A 7,500-nucleotide genomic window follows, 5' to 3' on the forward strand; every position below is an offset into this window, starting at 1 on the left:
TTACTGATGGCTGCATTCCACTTAGGAGAGACCCTGGTATTAAACCATTACTGATGGCTGCATTCCACTTAGGAGAGACCCTGGTATTAAACCATTAATGATGGCTGCATTCCACTTAGGAGAGGTCCTGGTATTGTTCATGCTGACTCACTGAAATATCTTACTGGGACACTTGATGGAACGGAGCCATCGTTAAAGGTTATTAATGTCAGCTGTGATTTTCCTTCTATTACAAGTCAACATGTCTGCTGTGAAGAAGGTCCATTTTTCTCAGTTTAAAAGCTAAATATATCTCTCTTTAATCGCCTGTAATGAAGCTTATGTGAGTGTGCAGTTAAGTTATTTGTGATCTAGTTATTTAATCAAAACTCGCTGGGTTTTTAAGATTCCCTTCGTACGGTCTGACAGCTAGAGATGCACCGATAGACCTGCCGGTGACCAGAATCAGCCGGTTTTCACCTGCTCGGCCATCAATGCTTTACATGAAACATTAAAAAAACAGTTAGAACAATTTCAATGCATTAAAAGACAAAAAATAAAATGTAAAGAGCAATTAGAAAACAATTAAAAACAATTTAAGATCATTAAAAGACTAGAATAAAATGTACAGTGCAGTATAAGAATTTTAAAGAAAGAGCAGTTAAAAATAGGTTATTTAAAGAAAGGCAACATTAAAAAGATATGTCTTCAGCCTGGATTTAAAAGAACTGAGAGTTGCAGCAGATCTGCAGGTTTCTGGAAGTTTGTTCCAGATATGTGGAGCATAAAAACTCAACGCTGCTTCCCCCTGTTTAGTTCTGACTCTGGGGACAGAAAGTAGACCTGTCCCAGACCACCTGAGAGGTCTGGGGGGGGGTCATAGTGTAGTAGACCTGTCCCAGACCACCTGAGAGGTCTGGGTGGGTCATAGTGTAGTAGACCTGTCCCAGACCACCTGAGAGGTCTGGGGGGGGTCATAGTGTAGCAGACCTGTCCCAGACCACCTGAGAGGTTTGGGTGGGTCATAGTGTAGCAGACCTGTCCCAGACCACCTGAGAGGTTTGGGTGGGTCATAGTGTAGTAGACCTGTCCCAGACCACCTGAGAGGTCTGGGGGGGGGTCATAGTGTAGTAGACCTGTCCCAGACCACCTGAGAGGTCTGGGTGGGTCATAGTGTAGCAGACCTGTCATAGACCACCTGAGAGGTCTGGGTGGGTCATAGTGTAGCAGACCTGTCATAGACCACCTGAGAGGTCTGGGTGGGTCATAGTGTAGCAGACCTGTCATAGACCACCTGAGAGGTCTGGGTGGGTCATAGTGTAGCAGACCTGTCATAGACCACCTGAGAGGTCTGGGTGGGTCATAGTGTAGCAGACCTGTCATAGACCACCTGAGAGGTCTGAGTGGGTCATAGTGTAGTAGACCTGTCATAGACCACCTGAGAGGTCTGGGTGGGTCATAGTGTAGCAGACCTGTCCCAGACCACCTGAGAGGTCTGGGTGGGTCATAGTGTAGCAGACCTGTCATAGACCACCTGAGAGGTCTGAGTGGGTCATAGTGTAGTAGACCTGTCCCAGACCACCTGAGAGGTCTGGGTGGGTCATAATGTAGCAGACCTGTCATAGACCACCTGAGAGGTCTGGGTGGGTCATAGTGTAGCAGACCTGTCATAGACCACCTGAGAGGTCTGGGTGGGTCATAGTGTAGCAGACCTGTCATAGACCACCTGAGAGGTCTGGGTGGGTCATAGTGTAGCAGACCTGTCCCAGACCACCTGAGAGGTTTGGGTGGGTCATAGTGTAGTAGACCTGTCCCAGACCACCTGAGAGGTCTGGGGGGGGTCATAGTGTAGTAGACCTGTCCCAGACCACCTGAGAGGTCTGGGTGGGTCATAGTGTAGCAGACCTGTCATAGACCACCTGAGAGGTCTGGGTGGGTCATAGTGTAGCAGACCTGTCATAGACCACCTGAGAGGTCTGGGTGGGTCATAGTGTAGCAGACCTGTCATAGACCACCTGAGAGGTCTGGGTGGGTCATAGTGTAGCAGACCTGTCATAGACCACCTGAGAGGTCTGGGTGGGTCATAGTGTAGCAGACCTGTCATAGACCACCTGAGAGGTCTGAGTGGGTCATAGTGTAGCAGACCTGTCATAGACCACCTGAGAGGTCTGAGTGGGTCATAGTGTAGTAGACCTGTCATAGACCACCTGAGAGGTCTGGGGGGGGTCATAGTGTAGCAGACCTGTCCCAGACCACCTGAGAGGTCTGGGTGGGTCATAGTGTAGCAGACCTGTCATAGACCACCTGAGAGGTCTGAGTGGGTCATAGTGTAGTAGACCTGTCCCAGACCACCTGAGAGGTCTGGGTGGGTCATAATGTAGCAGACCTGTCATAGACCACCTGAGAGGTCTGGGTGGGTCATAGTGTAGCAGACCTGTCATAGACCACCTGAGAGGTCTGGGTGGGTCATAGTGTAGCAGACCTGTCCCAGACCACCTGAGAGGTCTGGGTGGGTCATAGTGTAGCAGACCTGTCCCAGACCACCTGAGAGGTCTGAGTGGGTCATAGTGTAGTAGACCTCATTTATATAGTTCTATTATGACACATGTTCTATTAAAGAAAAGATAGAAAATACATATTAGTGTTTGCTGTGAAGTTGTTAGAAAAAATTAAATCGGAGTCGGCTGGCCTAACTCAAGGAAAATCAGAAATCCGAATCTGCCTAGGAAGTTGTTTTCGGTGCATCTCTACTGACAGATGTTAAGTCGTACAGCGTGTGGATTAAAATAACTCTAAAGGTTTCCCTCCGATAAAGACAACCAGGGCCTCCAGTTAACCTTTCTGGCCTCCAGTTGAGTCCGACCTTTTAGACCAGACCAGTCTGAAGGGGACATTTTCCAAACGCACCTTCATCGAAGAGTTGTCCGATGTGTGAATGGTTTCTTGGTGAAGTGAAATACAGGAAATGCTTCAATCGTTGCTGAACTTGTAAAGAAGACACAATTAAGTGTTAAAGTGATTCTTACAAAACCAGTGTCATTAATGACACTTAGAATAAATATACATATATATATATATATTAGGGCTGTCAATCGATTACAAAATTTAATCGAATTAATTACATACTCTGTGATTAATTAATCGAAATTAATTGCATACATAATTAACGCTGCCTGAACCGATACTTTTTAAGAAAGTAAGTAAAGAAAAGAAAAAAGAAGGGTGATAAACAACAGTCAGGGACATTAAAGAAGGGCTTGTTTATTGCTAAGGCCATATGGTCAAAATTAAATGATTTGATAATAATCTGTAACAATAACTTATTTCACTAGTAAATTTCTGTTGAATGACAAAAACAACCACCAGATGGGAAAAGGACATTTACAATAACTTCAAATGCACCACGAGGCTGTAGTTTACCAGTTTCATTGAACGCACCGTCTGTGTTGTTTTTCTGACGGCAGCTGCAGATTGTTAGCCTAGAAATCCAGACGCCCCCTAGTGGCAGCTGGCTGGTCAGGCTAGCAGACTGTTACATACCGGCGTTGAATCCTCTACAGTAAAACACAGTCAAACTTTACACCGTTTAGCGTTAGCTGTTAGCATTTTAGCAGTGTTTAATCCAGCTAGTAGCTAGCGCTAGGCTAACGTTAGCTGCTGTCGAGTATAGTGTTAACTAGCGTCAGGTGCAGCGGTGTTTGTGTTGCCTGTATCGTCTCAGAGCATCAGAGAGAAGAGCAGACATATCAGGGGCACCAGATTTCGGTAGCCGGGGTTGGCAGGAAGAAGTAACGAGTAGCTAAAAGTTCCCATCAATGATCCAGGCAGCACATTCTATATATACACATTCATATATATATATCTCATTTTTACCCACATTTGGCGCTAAAAAGGTGTTAACTTCAGTCCCTGGTTACTAAGAAATAATAGATATTTTAAGGTTCAATGTCTAAGTAAATATGAGGATATTATTATTATTATTATTATTATTATTATTATTATTATTATTATTATTATTATCATCATCAGTTACAAAGACTCTTAAGGCTCTGACACACCGACCAGAGGGCCGACCACCAGCAGTAGAGCCAGTCGGACTGATCAGTCTCCCCGAGTTGGTCCAAAAAGTTCCTCCGAAGAGACGAGACCTAATACGAAAACCGGCAGCTGATTGGACGAACGCGTCACATGGTTCTGGCTGCTCCCTGACCATCGTGGCGTCGCGTTGAGAATCTGATCTCATATCGGACTAAAATAGTTCACCGAAACGTGTTTCTGAAAACGTGAAGAGAACGTGCAGTAGCTGAATCTGTCTTCATTTCCGATCGACAAAGGTCAGTTTAGAAGATTCTCCTCAGATTTTGAGAGACTCTAGTCACGCTCATCCCGGTCCTTGTTTCCTGGTTAGCTCTCCACCAATCAGACGGGTCATTGAGTCTGACTGCCGGCAGTGCCCGCCCTCTGATTCAACGAGTCAAATCGGCCCAAATGAAGGCCGACAGCCCCCCAGAACAGACTCGAGTCACCCACCTCGCCAGACTGTCAGACGGCCGGTTGTCGGCTCGGTGTGTCGGCGCCTTAAAAGGAATGAAAACAGAAGGTTTATTTTGGTGGAAGAATGTTTAAACGTGTCCTTTACCCGGTGTGATTACCGTCACTTTTCATATGGTGAACCTCGCGTTATTTACACACAACCACAACAACATGAAGGCTCGATACGAGCTAACGTATAGTTCAGGGAGGATAGAAGCAGAGAAAAGGCTTATCCAGAGATCTCTACTCTAAGCAACGCTAGTTAGGAATTAGAAAACAGCTTCCACTCTTTTCACAATAAAAGCCGGTCAGAAAAGGAGGGAATCCTGCCCTGTGAGCCAATGAGAGGCTTTTATTGTGAAAACATCTGTGCAGGAAGTGTTTGCTGTTTGTTCATCAAGCTACCGTTTTTAATAAATCAATAAGAGAAGATGCAGACTTTATTTCAGACTTCTGTGCATCAGAACTGAAAGAGTAGAGCTTACAGAGCAATGGTTAACGTTAAGGGTTACCTGATGGCCCGGGGAAAGTAAATATAACAACCCAGTAACCCGATTGGCTGTCAGAGTACCATAAATGATGTCATAAATGATGTCATGGCTCTCTGGGTGGGGGGCGAAGAATGATTGTTGAATACGCCGTTGGCCAATCAAAAGTTGAGCCAGCTTTTGAGGTTTTCTTCGAAATGTTTTAAAAATTGTTTATAAATGTTTTCGATCGTTTTTTTGCATTTTTTTTCGACATTTGACACTTTTTTAATGTTGTTTTTTTCAGCGTTTTTGGACGTTTTTGCAAAACTTTCTTTGAATACAGGCCAGTTAAAATAGATTTTGAGCAAGTGGAGTTTGTCCTAAGTGAACAGAACCCTGAGGGGTCAACGTTTGGGTTTTTCTTTTGCTTTTCTACTCGTTTGATATTCATTTTTATACAAATAGTGTTTAGTTATTGGATATCAAATAACGACAAAGGTTATGTGTCTGTATCTTAATTTCGAAGACCCGGGCACAAGTGGGTTGTTTTTTATATATATTTTATTTGACTTTCCCCGGGCCAGTCAGCTGTTACCGTTGAACCCTGCAGAGAACCCAGTGGCCGGTGAAGATAGGACCCTCTGATGTTGGTGAACATAGATAGCTCCGTCATCAGCCTGCAGAAAGGTTACCGCCAACGTTAAAACGTTCCTGAACTCTTCAACTTTCTTCTTCAAAAATAAACAGTTCTCAAACAGTAAAGCGAATTCAAAGTTCAAATCGAATTATATAAACGCGACTCCCGGATCGTCTCAAACATTTGTTTCCTAAACCTCTGGAGGCCGGAGCTCAGCCAAGGTAAGACTCTCTCACTCTTTCACATTTTGTGAAGTTTTTGGAGTTTAAAAAGACAGAACTCATGTGTTTTAGGCTCCATTTACACCGCTACGTTTTGGTTTAAAAAGGAATATCTTATCCTATATTGCTACGTTTCCCCCTCTCATTCCCCCTGCTCTGGGGTTTCCCCCTCAGGCAACAGCGACACTGACGCCATCGTTTCTCCTCCTGATTGGGTCTCATCGGTCACAGCGTCTCGTTCTCTTGAGACTTAAAGCTACTAACGTTACCATGGTAACGTGTTTATGTCCAGTATACCAGGATGATGATGATGAGATATGAGGTTTCGGGCGTGTTAGTTTAAACAGAAATTAGTTTTTCTACTGGAGATAAAAACACTCGGTCCACCGAGACCAAAACACTTAAAAACCAAAACGTAGCGCTGGAGATGGAGCCTTGCAGCTGTTTCGTGCTTCTTCTTCGTGTTAAAGCGCGGTCGCGGCGCCACGTACAGTCGGCCGGGCCGCGTCCAGCCACGCCAAGACCCGCCCTACGAAGCAGCTCGATTGGTTGGGGTTAGGCGTTTCACCTCGAGTGGTTAAGGTTAGGATAGCCGATTGGTCTATGGATAGGAGCGGAACCAATGGGGTCACGTTGCCTTGCGTAAGCATGGACGCCTGGCCAATAGTAGCTGTTGAAGGGCGGGTCTTAGGGTGGCCAATAGTAGCTGTTGAAGGGCGGGTCTTGGTGTGGCCAATAGTAGCTGTTGAAGGGCGGGTCTTGGCCAATAGTAGCTGTTGAAAGGCGGGTCTTAGCCAATAGTAGCTGTTGAAGGGCGGGTCTTGGCCAATAGTAGCTGTTGAAGGGCGGGTCTTGGCCAATAGTAGCTGTTGAAGGGCGGGTCTTGGCCAATAGTAGCTGTTGAAGGGCGGGTCTTGGCCAATAGTAGCTGTTGAAGGGCGGGTCTTGGCGTGGCCAATAGTAGCGTTGAAGGGCGGGTCTTGGCCAATAGTAGCGGTTGAAGGCGGGTCTTGGCCAATAGTAGCTGTTGAAGGGCGGGTCTTGGCCAATAGTAGCTGTTGAAGGGCGGGTCTTGGCCAATAGTAGCGGTTGAAGGGCGGGTCTTGGCCAATAGTAGCTGTTGAGGGCGGGTCTTGGCCAATAGTAGCTGTTGAAGGGCGGGTCTTGGCCAATAGTAGCTGTTGAAGGGCGGGTCTTGGTGTGGCCAATAGTAGCTGTTTGGTCTTGGCCAATAGTAGCTGTTGAAGGGCGGGTCTTGGCCGATAGTAGCTGTTGAAGGGCGGGTCTTAGCCAATAGTAGCTGTTGAAGGGCGGGTCTTGGCCAATAGTAGCTGTTGAAGGGCGGGTCTTGGCCAATAGTAGCTGTTGAAGGGCGGGTCTTGGTGTGGCCAATAGTAGCTGTTGAAGGGCGGGTCTTGGCCAATAGTAGCTGTTGAAGGGCGGGTCTTGGCCAATAGTAGCTGTTGAGGGCGGGTCTTAGCCAATAGTAGCTGTTGAAGGGCGGGTCTTGGCCAATAGTAGCTGTTGAAGGGCGGGTCTTGGCCAATAGTAGCTGTTGAAGGGCGGGTCTTGGCCAATAGTAGCTGTTGAAGGGCAGGTCTTGGCGTGGCCAATAGTAGCTGTTGAAGGGCGGGTCTTGGCCAATAGTAGCTGTTGAAGG

At 46.3% G+C, this 7,500-nt stretch overlaps 2 protein-coding genes across 2 annotated transcripts in view; both read left to right on the forward strand.

Moving 5' to 3' along the window:
* LOC114571635 (nuclear factor 7, brain-like) overlaps positions 1–7,500 on the forward strand; it is a 430,007-nt gene that overhangs the window by 397,660 nt on the left and 24,847 nt on the right. The window lies entirely within an intron of this gene.
* LOC114571808 (proteoglycan 4) overlaps positions 1–7,500 on the forward strand; it is a 24,171-nt gene that overhangs the window by 1,290 nt on the left and 15,381 nt on the right. The window lies entirely within an intron of this gene.

This window comes from Perca flavescens, chromosome 17 (genome assembly GCF_004354835.1).
Source record: "Perca flavescens isolate YP-PL-M2 chromosome 17, PFLA_1.0, whole genome shotgun sequence".
Classification (NCBI taxonomy): domain Eukaryota; kingdom Metazoa; phylum Chordata; class Actinopteri; order Perciformes; family Percidae; genus Perca; species Perca flavescens.